This window comes from Sturnira hondurensis, unplaced genomic scaffold (genome assembly GCF_014824575.4).
Source record: "Sturnira hondurensis isolate 20B ecotype Veracruz unplaced genomic scaffold, ASM1482457v3 Scaffold0015596, whole genome shotgun sequence".
Taxonomy (NCBI): domain Eukaryota; kingdom Metazoa; phylum Chordata; class Mammalia; order Chiroptera; family Phyllostomidae; genus Sturnira; species Sturnira hondurensis.
Window position 1 is genome coordinate 5,479,997 of NW_028088227.1, and position 15,399 is coordinate 5,495,395.

General features: G+C 44.9%; 1 protein-coding gene across 1 annotated transcript in view; it reads left to right on the plus strand.

Moving 5' to 3' along the window:
* The window catches only part of LOC119000346 (catenin alpha-2-like), an 895,408-nt gene that overhangs the window by 543,149 nt on the left and 336,860 nt on the right, over window positions 1–15,399 (plus strand). The gene's annotated exons all lie outside the window — the stretch shown is intronic.

Consider the following 15,399-nt stretch of genomic DNA (forward strand, 5'->3'; position numbering starts at 1 on the left):
GAAAACCTGCTCTAGGAATACACGGAGCCCATGCATGTTAGAGAATAAACTCTCATTTTTCCCAAGAAAATAAATGTAAGGTCCTATTCTATGTGAATCAGTTTATAAAAGCTGGGCTTACATAATACTTTTTACACTTTAAACTTTTTGAATTTTCACTTTAAAATTAAATCAATAAGATGAAAAGAAGCCTATTATTAGTTTCTATTAAGGAAGATTGAAACATAACTCAAGATTAGAGATTAGATCTTCCCAATAGTTACTTTATTCAGACTGTGGGAAATGCAACCTAATTAATTGTTTCCTAGTCAGGGACAGAGGGTACATCTTATTGAATGAAAAGTTGCCCTGAAGTAACTTTCTGAAACAAACCATTATGATGTAATGTGTATGCTTTTGCTTCTTTGAATAATAAAAAACACATTTTAGGGCCTAAGTGCTACTTAAGGGAAAGGCCTCTCATCTTCTGGGGAGCAGGTACTTGAGGGCGGTCTTGGATCTGTAGAGGATCCAGGCTTTGATGATGATGACAAGACCACTCCCACTGGGTATCTGTGCCCTGTGCATCCATCCCTCCTTTTACCTTTGAGCTCACACTCACACTCTGATGTTTGAATTAGGGGACACTGAATAATTTAAGGGGCTAATGATGCAGCCCATGTGCCAGTCACTGCCCTTCTGTATCATTTCATTCCCATCAGTGGGGGGAGGGGAAACTTTGCCTACAAGTCCCCCTGTCTGCCACGGATGAAAATAAGACTGCCAAGACATGATCTGCTTGGGGAGGAAAGGTGGTCAGTCTCTCAGAGGAGAAGGACCAAGAGCCCCTTCCTGAAGGGCTTTTATTAGGTTCGTAATACACAAGAATACAGGTAAAGCTCATCAATCAATGTCAGGCGGCAAGGATCAAACAATAGATAACATTTCAAAGAAATCTGAGGGCTTAATCTGAGTCAGAGTCTGTCAGGTAAGGGGGTTGCAAAAACTTTGGGAGACATACTCATTTCCTGCTTGGACCTTTATCATATGAATGAAAACACTCTTAGCAGCAGGCTTCACAGTTCTTTATGAATTCTTTCTTATGCCCGATTACCCCGGAAACCACTCTAGCCGGCAAAGGACTGCACTGCCTTCCCTGTCATAAATTTTTAGGCTTAAGTGGATTAGAGCCAGGAAGGGATTCTCTCAGATGGAAATGGGGACTCGGGCTACGTCATAATAGCTGGGGGATGAGGGTCTATCACCCCCTCTTTGCTGCAGCCCCCTGAGTCCTTCCTTGAGGGCCTCCCAAGTGATGGTGTCTGGCTTAGGTCGCCCCCCCCTCTGAGCGGTCTTACCCATCTCTGACTAACCGACCAAGCACTGGGGCCCAGAGATGGATGAAGCAGAAGCAGCACTCCTGCCAGGGAGATTAGCTTTGTCTCCTTAGTGGCTCACAGTCCAGAGGTTGCTCACTCAGCCTTATCCATGGGAGGCAGTTACAACTCCTGAAACCAGGCAGAGCAGTTCCTCAGACATCAGTATCTTCTAGCAGCAGACAAAGAAAAGGACCAAGACTTGGGGGCTAGATCTCAGGTCTCAAGAAAATTACATTTAGACTAAAGCACACACACATGCGCACACATATATATATGTGCATGTGTGGGATACATAATGTGTATGTATGTATATATATATATATGTATGCATATATGTATGTATGTATGCATATATGTATGTATGTATGCATTTGTTTTATGTGTTTTGGAGAAGCTATGATACTTCCATGCTGCATGACCCCAAATGGGACAATGTGATGAGTATTTCCTTGCTATAAGAGTTGACACTGGTTTTGTTTTTAACAAACAAAGAAGAAAAATGAGTAAGTATGTATAGTGAGTGCTATCTAGAAACAGCAGTTTAATACCTTCACTGTTTCCCAGCATCTGCAAGGATAACCTTGTCATTCTCAGCATCTGCTCTGCACATTTTCTGGAGAGCTATAATACATATTGGTCTTCTTGTTAGTTCGTAAACTGAGTTATTTTGAAGGAAGAAGATTAAAGGTACTCCATATAAAGTATTGGAATACCAGAATAGTTCTTTCTACGTTTTAGAGTTTTTAAATACTAGGCCATATTTATGGTGCATCACTGGCTCAAGGTCACATGTACATGGTGGCAATGAGACTCTTCGTGTCTGATTCAGGGGACCAGTTCTGCTCTGTTGTTGTGGTATTTCTACTTATTCTCTGAGAGTTGCCTGCACACAGGAAAGAGAGACATGACAAAATCCTTTTGTCCTGAAGGAGTCGTACGACTGCCAGTTCAACAAGACATGTTCCTTCGAGGCATGGAAGCAATCTTCCTTTTTAACTGCAGGCCCATGACCCTCCAGCTGCCTGGTGTGGGGAGTAGGTCCTGGGGAGCTCTTCCACAGATGAGATTAAGCCTTAGAATCTTAAACTGTCAGAGCTGGAAGTGGAGGTCTTCCTTCTCAATCTTTTCCTTTCATGAATGAAACCATGATCACAGAGATAACATGACCTGTCACCCCACTGATGAGAGGAGCCCAGTTTGGGGGTTCCCTTTCAAGTCCCATTGAACCATTTTTTCTGCAAAAAGCAATATTGAAGATATGTCAACCAAGAAATACACCTCAGACAGGTTTCTTGACTCTCCCACTTCATATAATCCCTGGAAAAGATCTTTTAGTTAACAGCTAAATGATTCTCTAATCAAAATAATTCATACAACAAACGTTTTCTTTCTTCATTTTTCACTTTTTTTAAAGCACTTCCAAACTACCCCAATAGTATTTTAAAGTATTTACTGAGAAGCATCATGAAACTGCATGAAACTGCATTTGTGCAAAATTACAAGGAAAACTCTTGCGTTAAGAATGCAGTCCTGCCCTGGCTGGTGTAGCTCAGTGGACTGAGCATGGGCCTGTGAACCAGATGATTGCGGTTCGATTCCCAGTCAGGGCACATGCCTGGGTTGCAGGCCAGTTCCAGGCAGGTGCCAGTTCCCAGCAGGGGATGCACGAGAAGCAACCATACATTGATGTTGCTCTTCCTCTCTCCTTCCCTTCCCCTCTAAAGATAAATAAATAAATATAAAAAAAAAGAATGTGGTCCTGTCAGCTTAGCTCATTTTCACACAAGCTGAGCTCATTGGTCTTCGGCCTGCACCTTATTTCCTGGCATATAGTGTAGTTGCCCTTGCCTGATGCCCCTGCCACAGATTGCAAGTCCCCTATGCAGAACAGAGTGCGTGAGAACACCTGCGTCACCAGGCATGACAGGTGGAATGAGGTGCTTACAACGTACTGAACGTAGAACAGTGGCTGGTACCTGTTGTCTCATGCACATTTTTGAATGAATAAATGAGCACTGAAACCTTGCTTTTGCCTTTGGGTTTTGAATCTCTGAATTTGCGTAAACAGACTTCTGAGTCCCCTGACTAAGCCATTAGTACCTTGTTTCTTTTATAAGAAGCAGGTTCACAAGGAGTCTCCTGGATTCTCTCAGGGTGGCAAGGAATATTTTAGTTGCTTGGTTACCAGCATGCTGTTAGTATGGTGGGTCTGTATCACTGATTTCATAATGATTCCAAGAGATTCAAAACCATTTCTGCCCATTAGTGTGTGAGTCTATCTTTAAATAAACTTCCTAGAATCAGGACAATGGCTGTGCACATGCAAATTACTGCTCTTCTTGTAACCATGGCAACATACTGGCTCTGATGTCTACCCCACCCTGTTAGCAATCAGCACGGAGCCACTGGCTTAATAAGGCCTGACAAACTTAAACAATGGTGATTTCTTGCCTTAAGGCCAAGATCTTTATTAATTCCTAGCAGCCAGAAGCCTGTGTTGCTGGCTTTCTGACCCTGCTTGGCATTTAGAAAAATAATTTTCCGCCGTGGTTTATTCTACCTCCTTTATGCTCAGTTCAGCTCTTCCCTTTCTAAAAGTCAGTCAATCAGTTGATCAATCTGAGGAAGAGATAAACGTTTCGGATACTGTTATTTTCTCTATCTAGATGAGGATTTCTAGAGTGGGGTGAGTGGGGCGAGCAAGGAAGAGCCTTGCCGGGTGGAAGTGCACTGTGCTCCTCTGCCTCAAAGTGGAGCACAGGGCATATTTGACTCGGGCTGGTGTGCTCTTTCTTTGGACTCCACGGTACAGGCTCCCTTCATGGGTCCACTGAACTCAGTGTATACATCTGCTGGGACCACACTTGTTGGACAGTGGGAAGAGAGGTGGGTCAAGACTTGGAGGCTCCTTGCACGGTCAAAAAGTTGGAGCCTTGGGCTAGGCTCTCACCACAGCAAGATAAAGGCAGACACAGCCGGAGAGGCCCCTGCAAATTATGACTCAGTGTCTGGTAGCAATTTTGCCACTTCTGAGTCTGCAGCCCATAATTGAGAGAGAATGTTGTGCCCAGGGCAAACCATTCAACTTCTCTCATTTCTTGCCAGAGAAACTCCAAGTACCATAAGCTCGCTTCCCCCATGCCTACCTCTTCCACTCATCTTTTATCACTGTCTGCTTACAACACTCTGCCTCTACTATGAGGAGTTTTCCTTCCTCCCTTCCTTCCTTCCTTCCTTCTCTTGTCTCTGGACCTCTGTTCTCACTGTCCCATCAACCTGGAATCTTCTCCCTCTTTCCTTCCTAGTCATCCTTAAAACGTCCTCTAAAGGCCCAACAATAGAACAGTGGATAAGTAAACTAAAATATGTGGTGGATTCTATGGTATGCCACCCATTCTCTCCTTCAGGGCCATGGCCCTCCTTCCCTAGTTGTCAGGAGTGTTAGCTACTGGCCATTCACAGCTGAGTCCCTCTGTTGCCAAATAGGACTTGGGGTTCTGCTGCCTGACACCACGCATAAGGAAATTCCAAAGGTAGAGGTCTTGATACAGGGTACAGCCAAGAGGGGGACCCCCAAAAGAGATTTGGAATGGTGTCCAGAACTCAAGGTGTACAGGAATATTGGAGAGACATAGAAGATGTCCTCACCCCTTCTCGAACAGGTGTGAGTTGGGGGAAGGGACACATGGAGCAGGAACATGCAGGGCTGTTTTGTACAGCCACAGCCTTGCAGCTAATCCCTGGCATGGTCATTTAACATATCTATAGCCTTTGGCAGGTCACTTGGATATGTTAAATGGCTGTGGCCAGGCTTGGAGCCAGGGGGATGGAAGCTGTTTCCCCCCAAGATGTGACTGGGGGGCAGGTCCCCTGAGTTACAGCGCCTGTGTGAGAACTTGGAGTTGATTGGCTCTAGGACATGGGGCCACACCGGCCCAGACTCAGGATGGCAGCCCAGTAAACTTGGAATAATACAGAAATATTGACAGGTGCAACTGATTGTGGGAGGAGATGGAAATGGGGGTACAGAGGAAGATTGGTGTGGGGATGGCAGCCATTGAGGGGAGAGACACGTGGCTTTGGGCAGAGCGAGGACCCCCTGTGAAGGAGAGAACCACGCGGCTTTGCCAAAGTGGAGACCCCTGCAGCCAGGTGAAGAGTAAAGCCACACACTTTTGGCAGAGTGCAGACCCCTGCAGCTTTGGTAGAAGAGGCCCACACAGCTTTGGGGTGCTCCCTTTGGCCACGTGGCCTGGAAAGCAGGAGAGACTTTGCCTGGAAAAATGGGTACAAAGAACTCTTGCCAGTGGACCGTGAGAAGGTGCCACATGATTTGGATTAATTGGAGATCCTGCCTGGATGGTGACACCGCTGACGGTGCCAGCAGCCTGGAAAAAAGGACGTGTGCTTTTTCCTTGAGTTACTTGGTACCCTGAATTAGGGCAGGGGGAGAATGGAGCACTGTGTGTGGAGGTGGNTCCTTCCTTCCTTCCTCCCTTCCTTCCTCCCTTCCTTCCTTCCTTCCTTCCTTCCTTCCTTCCTTCCTTCCTTCCTTCCTTCCTTCCTTCTCTTGTCTCTGGACCTCTGTTCTCACTGTCCCATCAACCTGGAATCTTCTCCCCTCTTTCCTTCCTAGTCATCCTTAAAACGTCCTCTAAAGGCCCAACAATAGAACAGTGGATAAGTAAATTAGAATATGTGGTGGATTCTATGGTATGTCACCCATTCTCTCCTTCAGGGCCATGGCCCTCCTTCCCTAGTTGTCAGGAGTGTTAGCTACTGGCCATTCACAGCTGAGTCCCTCTGTTGCCAAATAGGACTTGGGGTTCTGCTGCCTGACACCACGCATAAGGAAATTCCAAAGGTAGAGTTCTTGATACAGGGTACAGCCAAGAGGGGGACCCCCAAAAGAGATTTGGAATGGTGTCCAGGACTCAAGGTGTATAGGAAATATTGGAGAGATATGTAAGATGTCCTCACTCCTTCCCCCACAGGTGTGAGCTGGGGGAAGGGACAGCTGGAGCAGGAACCTGCAGGGCTGTTTCGTTCAGCCACAGCCTTGCAGCTAATCCATGGCCTGGTCATTTAACATATCTATAGCCTTTGTCGGGTCACTTGGATATGTTAAATGGCTGTGGCCAGGCTTGGAGCCAGGGGGATGGAAGCTGTTTCCCCCCAAGATGTAGCTGGGGGGCGGGTTCCCCGAGTTACAGCGCCTGTGTGAGAACTTGGAGAAGACTGGCTCCAGGACATGGGGCCACACCTGCCCAGACTCATGATGGCAGCCCAGTAAACTTGGAATAATACAGAAATATTGGCAGGTGTAACTGATTGTGGGAGGAGTTGGAAATGGGGCTGCAGAGGAAGATTGGTGTGGGGATTTAAACCCAGACATGGCAGCCATGGAGGGGAGAGACACGTGGTTTTGGGCAGAGTGAGGACCCCCTGTGAAGGAGAGAACCACGCGGCTTTGCCAAAGTGGAGACCCCTGCAGCCAGGTGAAGAGTAAAGCCACACACTTTTGGCAGAGTGCAGACCCCTGCAGCTTTGGTAGAAGAGGCCCACACAGCTTTGGGGTGCTCCCTTTGGCCACGTGGCCTGGAAAGCAGGAGAGACTTTGCCTGGAAAAATGGGTACAAAGAACTCTTGCCAGTGGACCGTGAGAAGGTGCCACATGATTTGGATTAATTGGAGATCCTGCCTGGATGGTGACACCGCTGACGGTGCCAGCAGCCTGGAAAAAAGGACGTGTGCTTTTTCCTTGAGTTACTTGGTACCCTGAATTAGGGCAGGGGGAGAATGGAGCACTGTGTGTGGAGGTGGATATCCTAAAGGACTTTGATATTTTAATGAAGACGTTAGGTTACTATGTTAAAGTCTGTATAGCATTAAAGAAACATTTTCTTTTCTTTTCACAAATCTCTGGCATTGAGAGATGTCTTTCCAATTGGCGACAGACAATCAAGCCCGGTAGGTGGTCCGGACGGTATTAGTATACCATCCTCTGGAGTCTGGGCCAGTGTATCTGTTCTGTAACAGTTTTGGGGGTCCCTGGGTGGGCCAAATATTGCCCCCTTGGACCTCTGTTCTGTAACAGTTTGGTGAAAAAGGGGAAAAGGTTTTTTATTCAAAAGGTGCACATTAGGAAAAATGGACGGTTTCTGTCTCAGAGCCCATTCCCTCCAGGACACCCAGAGGAAGAACCCTGCCAGCCTCTGCCAGGCCAGTCCAAGGCTGTCCCTGGAGTTCCTTCTCCCATTCAAAAATACTGACCTTTGAGAACCATGAATGGCTGCAACATGATCATCCAGGTTGCTTAGCTTGTTCCTGGTTGCAGCCCGGCCTCAGACTTCCCCTTGGAGTCTGCACACATGGTCCACGCTGCCATGCCACACCTGCCACTTCCTGTAATGGGGCCCTGGGGCCACTGCCCACCACTATGGCTGTCCATGTGCTAAAAGCTTCGCTGTGCTAGCAGCCTTGGGGCCCAGACCCTGCTGCCCAGTCACATGGCTTCCAGGTCCCACAGGTCTGTGCAATAGATTCCAGAGGAAGAGTGTGAGTTTCTGCTTTCCCTCCATTTAAATCTCCTGGTGCAAATTTCTGTGCACTGTGGAGGGATTCAGCTCCGCTAGCCAATCCCTTTTCCCAGGCTAGACTGATAGGTCTTCACTCCAGCAAAGCACCTCCCCTTGCTGCCATGTTGACCTTTACAGTACTTGTGCCCATGCCCTCTGGTCCCTGCTCAATCAGTAACCAGAATGAGGTAGGCTTTTTCCTTTGCCACTTACTCTTGCTAGCCTCATGCAGACTCAGCACACAGACTTCCCCCTGCTGCCGCTTTGCCTGAAGGCAGGGAATCTGTTGTCATACACTGTGCTAGGTTGGTTGCCCAGGCAATGCAATGCTGCCATGCTGCGTGGGCATTTCTTGTGGCCCCTCCCGCTCCATACAGGATGCTGGCATCACCTCTGCTCTTTAAGCCTTAAAGGATTAAAGGAAGCTTCCTTGCCCAAGCTTATATTAGCCCCCATCTGGTGACTGATTCATGCAAGGATGCAGAGGTTTCGGACCCTTTGCCTCTGTTTGGGACTCCTCTGAAGGGCCCTTTTAGATGAGAACTCAGCATGGGATGGGCTGAGGCACCCACTGCAACTTCCTCACACCCAAGCTCTCCCTCTGTCCGAGCCTGTTTCCTTACAGGCAGCCTTCTGAGAGTCCTCACCAATGTGCAATGAAAACTTGGTGTTTGAGTTTTGGTTAAGAAAGAATTCAGATCAGAGACTGAAATACAGCAAAAGTTTATTTAGTATATCACAGAGGTAGAAGAAATGAATTGTACAAAAACTGAGCCAGCTGAGCTGGGTGGACTCAGGAGACAAGTTACAGAGGCAAAAAAGGGACCCTTGGAGCTTAGGAGAAAGAAAGCAAAGATAAGAGTCTTAACGGAAAGAAAGGCTCAGGGTGAGAACAGATGAGTGGAGAGAGAGCTGACTGAGTCCTCTGTCTTGAGGGGTTTTATCTGAAGATCACAGGGGAGGATGTCAATAGAATATTCATCAGCTTTCCAAGTATGTATACTCAGGGTTATAGTCTCTGCTGATTGGCTGACACCAGGGTGGGGGTGGTCATTAGTCATCTCAGCTGCTCCTGATGTCAACCATGGCATCACCTCACCTGGCCTCGCTGCTTTCCTGGTCCTGGCGCTGGAACACTGTTGAGGCCTAAATGTTATCTCTAGGTCTTAATGCTTAAGGGAGTGGTCATGCAAGGAAGTCATGTGAGGTTATCCTCTGGTCCCTTGTTCTTCCTCTAAGGGGGTCCATAGCATGACTAGTTATATGCAAAGGGAGGAAAAATCAGAGGAGGGTGTGAAGCAAATGACCATTGATACACTAGGGGAGGAAAGGTCATTCTTGGGGTGAGGTCCAACCCTATAATTGTCCATTACTAGTCACCTGGTCTTTCCACCCTGGTGACCTTTAGTATCTGGCCTCTCAGTCCTACTCTGCTCATGCCTGTCTAACTGCCTGTTATACTTCTTGCTGATCTAATAAGCAAGTAGGCATGAGTCAGACTAACAGGAGAAAATGACCAAACTTTGTACATACATATGTATGGGAACCCCAGGTACATGATAAAGTCCAAAACCCCACATGCAGGAGAGGTTCAGAGGTAGAAAGGGGGGTTGAGGTTGACAAAACATTCTGAGCTGGGGATGAAGCAATGCACCTGGGGGGCATAGCATGGTGATAAGGACAGGTTTTTATTGAATATAACTTTGTCCTGCCATACTAGTGGGTCTAAAACATTATTGCTGATAAGTTCTTACTATGGGCAATACCCCTAATTCAAATTCTAGGTAGTTAAGGAGCAGCAGAAGTTTCTCTTGAGCCTGAATATAAAATTGACCTTAGCTCAAAACAATCCACACATCACAGAAGCATATCTTGGGGGGTACTGGCTCTGAACCTGCATACCACTTAGTAAAGAATGTTTTCTTCAACTTGACAATGCTCATTCTTTCTAATCATTCTATATTAAAAATGCTAATGTTGTCTCTGGAATTTTTTGGAATTTCTCTAAGTTAAATTTTGGAAAGTTGCATTTGAAACTTCTGGCAGTATCTTATTTTGTGTTCCTTAACTCTTCTACAATTACTTTTATTCTTCCTCCTTCTACAAGTACTAAAACATACTTTCTTTTTCTTAATTAATGTGAAGTTCACTTACTTTAACCATTTTAAAGTACAGTTCAGTGAGTACTGCCTTTTTACCCTGAGTTTGGCTTCTCTTATAAGTGACATGTAGACAGTTTTTAACAAAGATATTAACTAGTTCTGTTGAGCTGACTTTGCAATAATGGTAACACATTTACATTTAAATAAGACTTAACTCAGGGAACAAACTCCATTTTCCCATGGATTTCTGTCACTAGAGAGTATGTATCGTGTTCCTTGATGATATACATAAGAATCTTCTTAGGGTGGCTACTGCTCATTCAGTCTGTCTCAGGCTCCTTCCCCCTTAAGGTCTATGAGCCTAAGGTATGCTGAAATACATTTGCTTCCTCAAGAAAGCCACATTTCTCATGCATTGGTGTATCTTCTCTTCTCTGCTTGGCAGATACCTATGTATCCTTACTTGAGATGAGGTCCAGGCACTCTGATACCCATGAAATCTATTTTATTCTCACCAGGCAGTGTTGAGAGGCCGCACTCATCTGCTATCCTCCATCTTCTTCTTCTCCTCCTTCTTTCCTTCCTTTCCTGCCCCTGTCCCTGTCCCTGTCCCTGTCCCTCTCTCTGTCCCTCTCCTCTCCACCTCTCCCCCCCTCACTCCTCCTTCCTATTATCTTGGAAAATTCATATGTCCTTAGTTCATATTCCATATTGGTTTGTAATCATCAGTTCCACTACTGTGTCTAATAAGATTGTGAGTACTTTGAGCATAGGGACTATTTATATAATCTCTACTGTTCAATGACTTTGAAATATAATAGATACTCTAAAGTTACTAAATGCCAAAAAAAGCCCTACAATATTTAGGAATGTCTGGCAGATTGGTAAAGAACTCTTTTTTGGTGGAATGTGTCTTTGGACACCCTCACGTGGATGTCCACAGTCAGCACTGTTCTTGGTGAACAGTATTTGCCTTGAAGCCATGAGAGGAATAGGAAGCCAGAATGTTTGCACCTCTGGAAATTTTCTGAAACTCATTAGAGAAAGATGCAAACTATTAATTGGATACATATCATGACAATATACATCTTGCAGCACTGATAATCCTGAACATTCCTTCCAGCCTGTTTTATTCTTTTTTCTCTTGAGCTTAAATGCTGAATTTATATTTGTAACACCTGCTGTTTCCATCCCAGGGTAATAGACTACTTAGCATTTTATTATTTCCAAAGTACAGGAATTCCCACTCTGCCTACCCGTAGTTACTTGATGTCGATCTCCACTGGGGGCTCTCCAGGGAGGACCATTCCGGAGTCCAGACTGTTACCACGGTTGCGGGCTGTCAAACCAGTGTATACACTACAATAACATAAAAAGAGAGAGATGTTTCAGTTATTGGTAACAGAAAGCCATAAGGAAATGTGTGGGGATAGGAGAGGGATCAGGAGAGAAGAAGGCAGAGGGAGAGGAAACAGCAAGAAAAGTACAATATCCTTAATGCCCAAACCCCCTTGTCCCCCAGTTCTCCAGGAAGAGCCTTCAGCAGTTGAAGCTGACATGTGCTCACTGACCCCTCAGGGCTGGGCTATCAAATGTTCATGTCCATAAAAGTCATCTGGGGACTTATCAAAGTGATGGATTCCTGAAACGAGAGCATTATCTCAAAGATATATTCATACTCCTATGTTTACGGCAGCACTATTCCTAATAGTGAAGTCATGAAAACACCTCAGTGTTTACTTATGGAAAAATAAAGAAAATATGATATATGAGAGAGAGAGAGAAAGAGAGAGAAATATTTTAGCACTAAAAAAGAAGGAAATCCTGCCACTTGCAACAATATGAATGACCTGGAGGGCATTATGCTAAGTGAAATAAGGCAGACAACATACTGCATAGTATCACTTATGTGTAGAATCTTTAAAAAAAGTCAAATTCATAGAAATAATTGGAGAACAGTGGTTATCAGGGGCTAATGAGTAGGGAAAATTAGAAGAGATTGGTAAAAACCTACAAACTTTAAATTATAAGAAGAAAAAAATAAAATAAACTGATGGATTCCTAGCCATCACCTCGAATTTCTGATTTAGTTTTTCTGAGGTGGATCCTCTAAATGAGGCCCGATGAGTCTGTTGGAGGGGGTATAATTAGTATGCCACACTTTGAGAAATACTACACAACCATGTCTTAGTCTTTCTTCCTTCCTTCCTTCCTTCCTTCCTTCCTTCCTTCCTTCCTTCCTTCCTTCCTTCCTTCCTTCCTCTCTCTCTCTCTCTGTCTCTCTTTTCTAAAGTAGCAGTCATGTATTAGCCAATTTTTCATTGTGGATTGGCAATGTGGTTTGGCCTCAGCCGGACGATTCTTTCCCCGGTGCTCCAGGCCTCACTCCCAAAGCTTCAGGCCACTGGTAACTGAGATGGAGCTCCGTGGTCAGAGTTGTCCTATGCACATGTCTGGTGTTTGGCAGGCTGTCAGATCAAAGTCACTTCATTTCTTCCCCATGTTGTTCTGGCAGCAGGCTAGTAAAAGCTTCTGCATAAGGTGTTCTCAGAATTCCCAGTGTGCAAGCACTTTTCAAGCTTCTTTGTATCTTACATTTTCTATTGTCTCATTAGCCAAAATAAAGCCCCATGGCCAAATCAAGATTTGAGGGGAAGACAAATAAATTCTACATCTTGATGGGATGTATGAAAAAGTCGCATTGCAAGGGATGGGAGGAATTACCAGGGCCAACTTTGCCAACAATTCACCATATTTGCTATCTCAATAAACCAGTGTGTCAAGTAGGGGTTGAAGAAGCAAAGTTGATAAAAGGGTTCACATTTAAAATATAAATTTTTAGTGTAAATGCAAGTTATTAAAAGCCTTTCTAGTGAATTGCATCTGTAGAAGTTTATTTTTTTTTCTTTTTGAGTAAAAATATCATTGGATTTCTGTACAGTGAGATTGGAATTGTCAGAATCTTGGAGAGACTTATAAATTTATAGTCCTTGTTCATGTCATTTGCTATAAATCGCTTTGGCTGGGGGGAAACTCTCAGAAATCTGGGGAAATTAAGTAAGGGCAGAATATCTTTGCTCCACTGCTTTTCTGTGGGGAGTGGATGATGTAGCGCTAAGGTTATAGTATCTACTTGTTTAGGTCCCAGTCTTGGCTGTGACATTCTTAAACTGCTTACCTTGGGCCATTAAATGTATTCACATTCCCATGCCACATAGGGTTATTATATATTTTACATAGAATAATGTACATCATAAAAGCTTACAAAGCATGTTGTCATCATCATCTTTATTATTATCATTTCAGGAAAAAAGTCGCTAACATACCAATAGCTCTTTTTACTCACCCAAGAAATTGGCAGTCACCTAGAGAATCTATGGTGAAATAACTCCTTTCCTCTTTGAAATTCCCAAATACCTTAATGATTAGCCCGGCCTTTTATTCCCTGTGAACAGGAGAGAACGACTATGCCCAAATCTGTTTCTGTTTTCTAGCGGAGACTTGGAGACTAGTGTTCTCACTGCAGTGTAAGGAAAAGTCATTGGTAGCCAGTCTCCAGGATGGCTTCCAGTGGTCGTTGCCTTCGAGCACGCGTGCCCTTGTGCAACACGCCTTCCACACTGAATAGGGCTGATCTGGGTAACCAAAAGGATATTAGAGAAATGAGGCATGACTCCGGATGCTAGGTCATAAAAGACATTACAACTTCTACCTTCCTCTCTTGGGCTCCTCATTCTGGAGGAAGCTGTCATGTCAGGTAGCTACTCCAGCAAACCTATGGAGACTTCCATGTGTCTAGAACTTGAAGCCTCTTGTCAACGGCGAGTCCAAACTTGCCAGCCCTGGGAGTGAGCCAGCTTGGAAGTGGCTATTTCAGTTCTAGTCAAGCCTTCACATGGCTGCAACCAACCTCTCCACTCTAACCTTATGGGCGACCACAAGTCACAGGCACTCGGCTAAGCTGCTCCCTGATTCCCAAGCCATAACTATGAGAGATAATTAATGTTTGTAGTTGTTTCAAGTCTCAAAGTTGCAGGGTGATCTGTGGTAGAAGGATGAATAGCTAGTACAGTACTTTTTTTTTTTTTTTTTACCCAGGGCTTTGGGCTCTGACAGTGATTCTTTTTTTTAATATTTTATTTATTTATCTTTAGAGGGGAAGGGAAGGAAACATCAATGTATGGTTGCTTCTCATGCATCCCCTGCAGAGAACTGGCCCCTGCCGGAAACTGGCCTGCAACCCAAGCATGTGCCCTGACTGGGAATTGAACCGCGATAGTCTGGTTCGCAGGCCCGCGCTCAATCCACTGAGCTACACCAGCCAGGGCCAGTACAGTACTTTTTTATTGACTGATTTTTTTTCAGGGAGAGAGTAGAAAGGGGGTGGAGGGAGGGAGGGAGAGAGAGAGAGATAGAGAGAGAGAGAGACATCCACTTATTGATGTATTCATTGGTTGTTTCTTGTATGTACCCTGACTGGAGATCGAATCCAGGACCTTGGTGTATCTGGACAATGGCCTAACCAACTGAGCTACCTGGCTAGGGTCCCAATACAGCCATGTTGATATGGGAAGGGAGAGAAAGCGTAGGTGCACTGGCTGATGGGAAGGGAAAGGTTCAAGGCAGAGGCTGAGGATTACAAAGAGTAACCTCACAGTGCTGTTTGTGGTCACCGTCCTGGAGGTGGTTTTCTGGAAGAGAAGCAGTGGAATTGAGCGTGCCAAGTGCTTTGAAGTGCCCAGAGAGCCTGCAGGGGGTGGGACTGGGTAACTGGGAGGTTGTGCTTTTCCTCTTTATCATCTCGGCCATTATCGAGAGCGAAGCTCTTTGTGGGAAACATGCAAATTGCTGAAAATGGAGTTGAACTTCCTCCATCTCTTTTTAACTGGAAATATAATTGCAACTCCTTGCACATCGCTATGATTTTTTTCTAATCTTGTCACGCTTTGTAGGCTCACTGCTTTTCATCTTGCTGTTTATTAAAATAGCCCAAGTCCTCTTTGATTCTGAAAACCCAAGTATGTGATTGGAGACTATTGCCAAATGACAATTCATTTTTATTTTATACTATGGTTGTTGACTATTCATTTTTTATTTTTTTTAACTTTGGAGTTGGGTTGGCAGAGTGGGAAAGGAGAAAAGTAGAAAAAGTTGGAACTTTCTCCTGGACCCAGGATTCTGGCACTTGCTAGAGCACTGTTGTGGACATTTTATACATTTTTCCATGAGATTTAGCCCCTATACCCTGACCAGTAACAGGTAGAATGAGCCATGATCCATGGATGAAGTGCTATGTCCTGTATTAATGATTTAGCCACAGTCATGTTTAACCCTGTGGTGGGTAAGATAGTTCTAATTTGC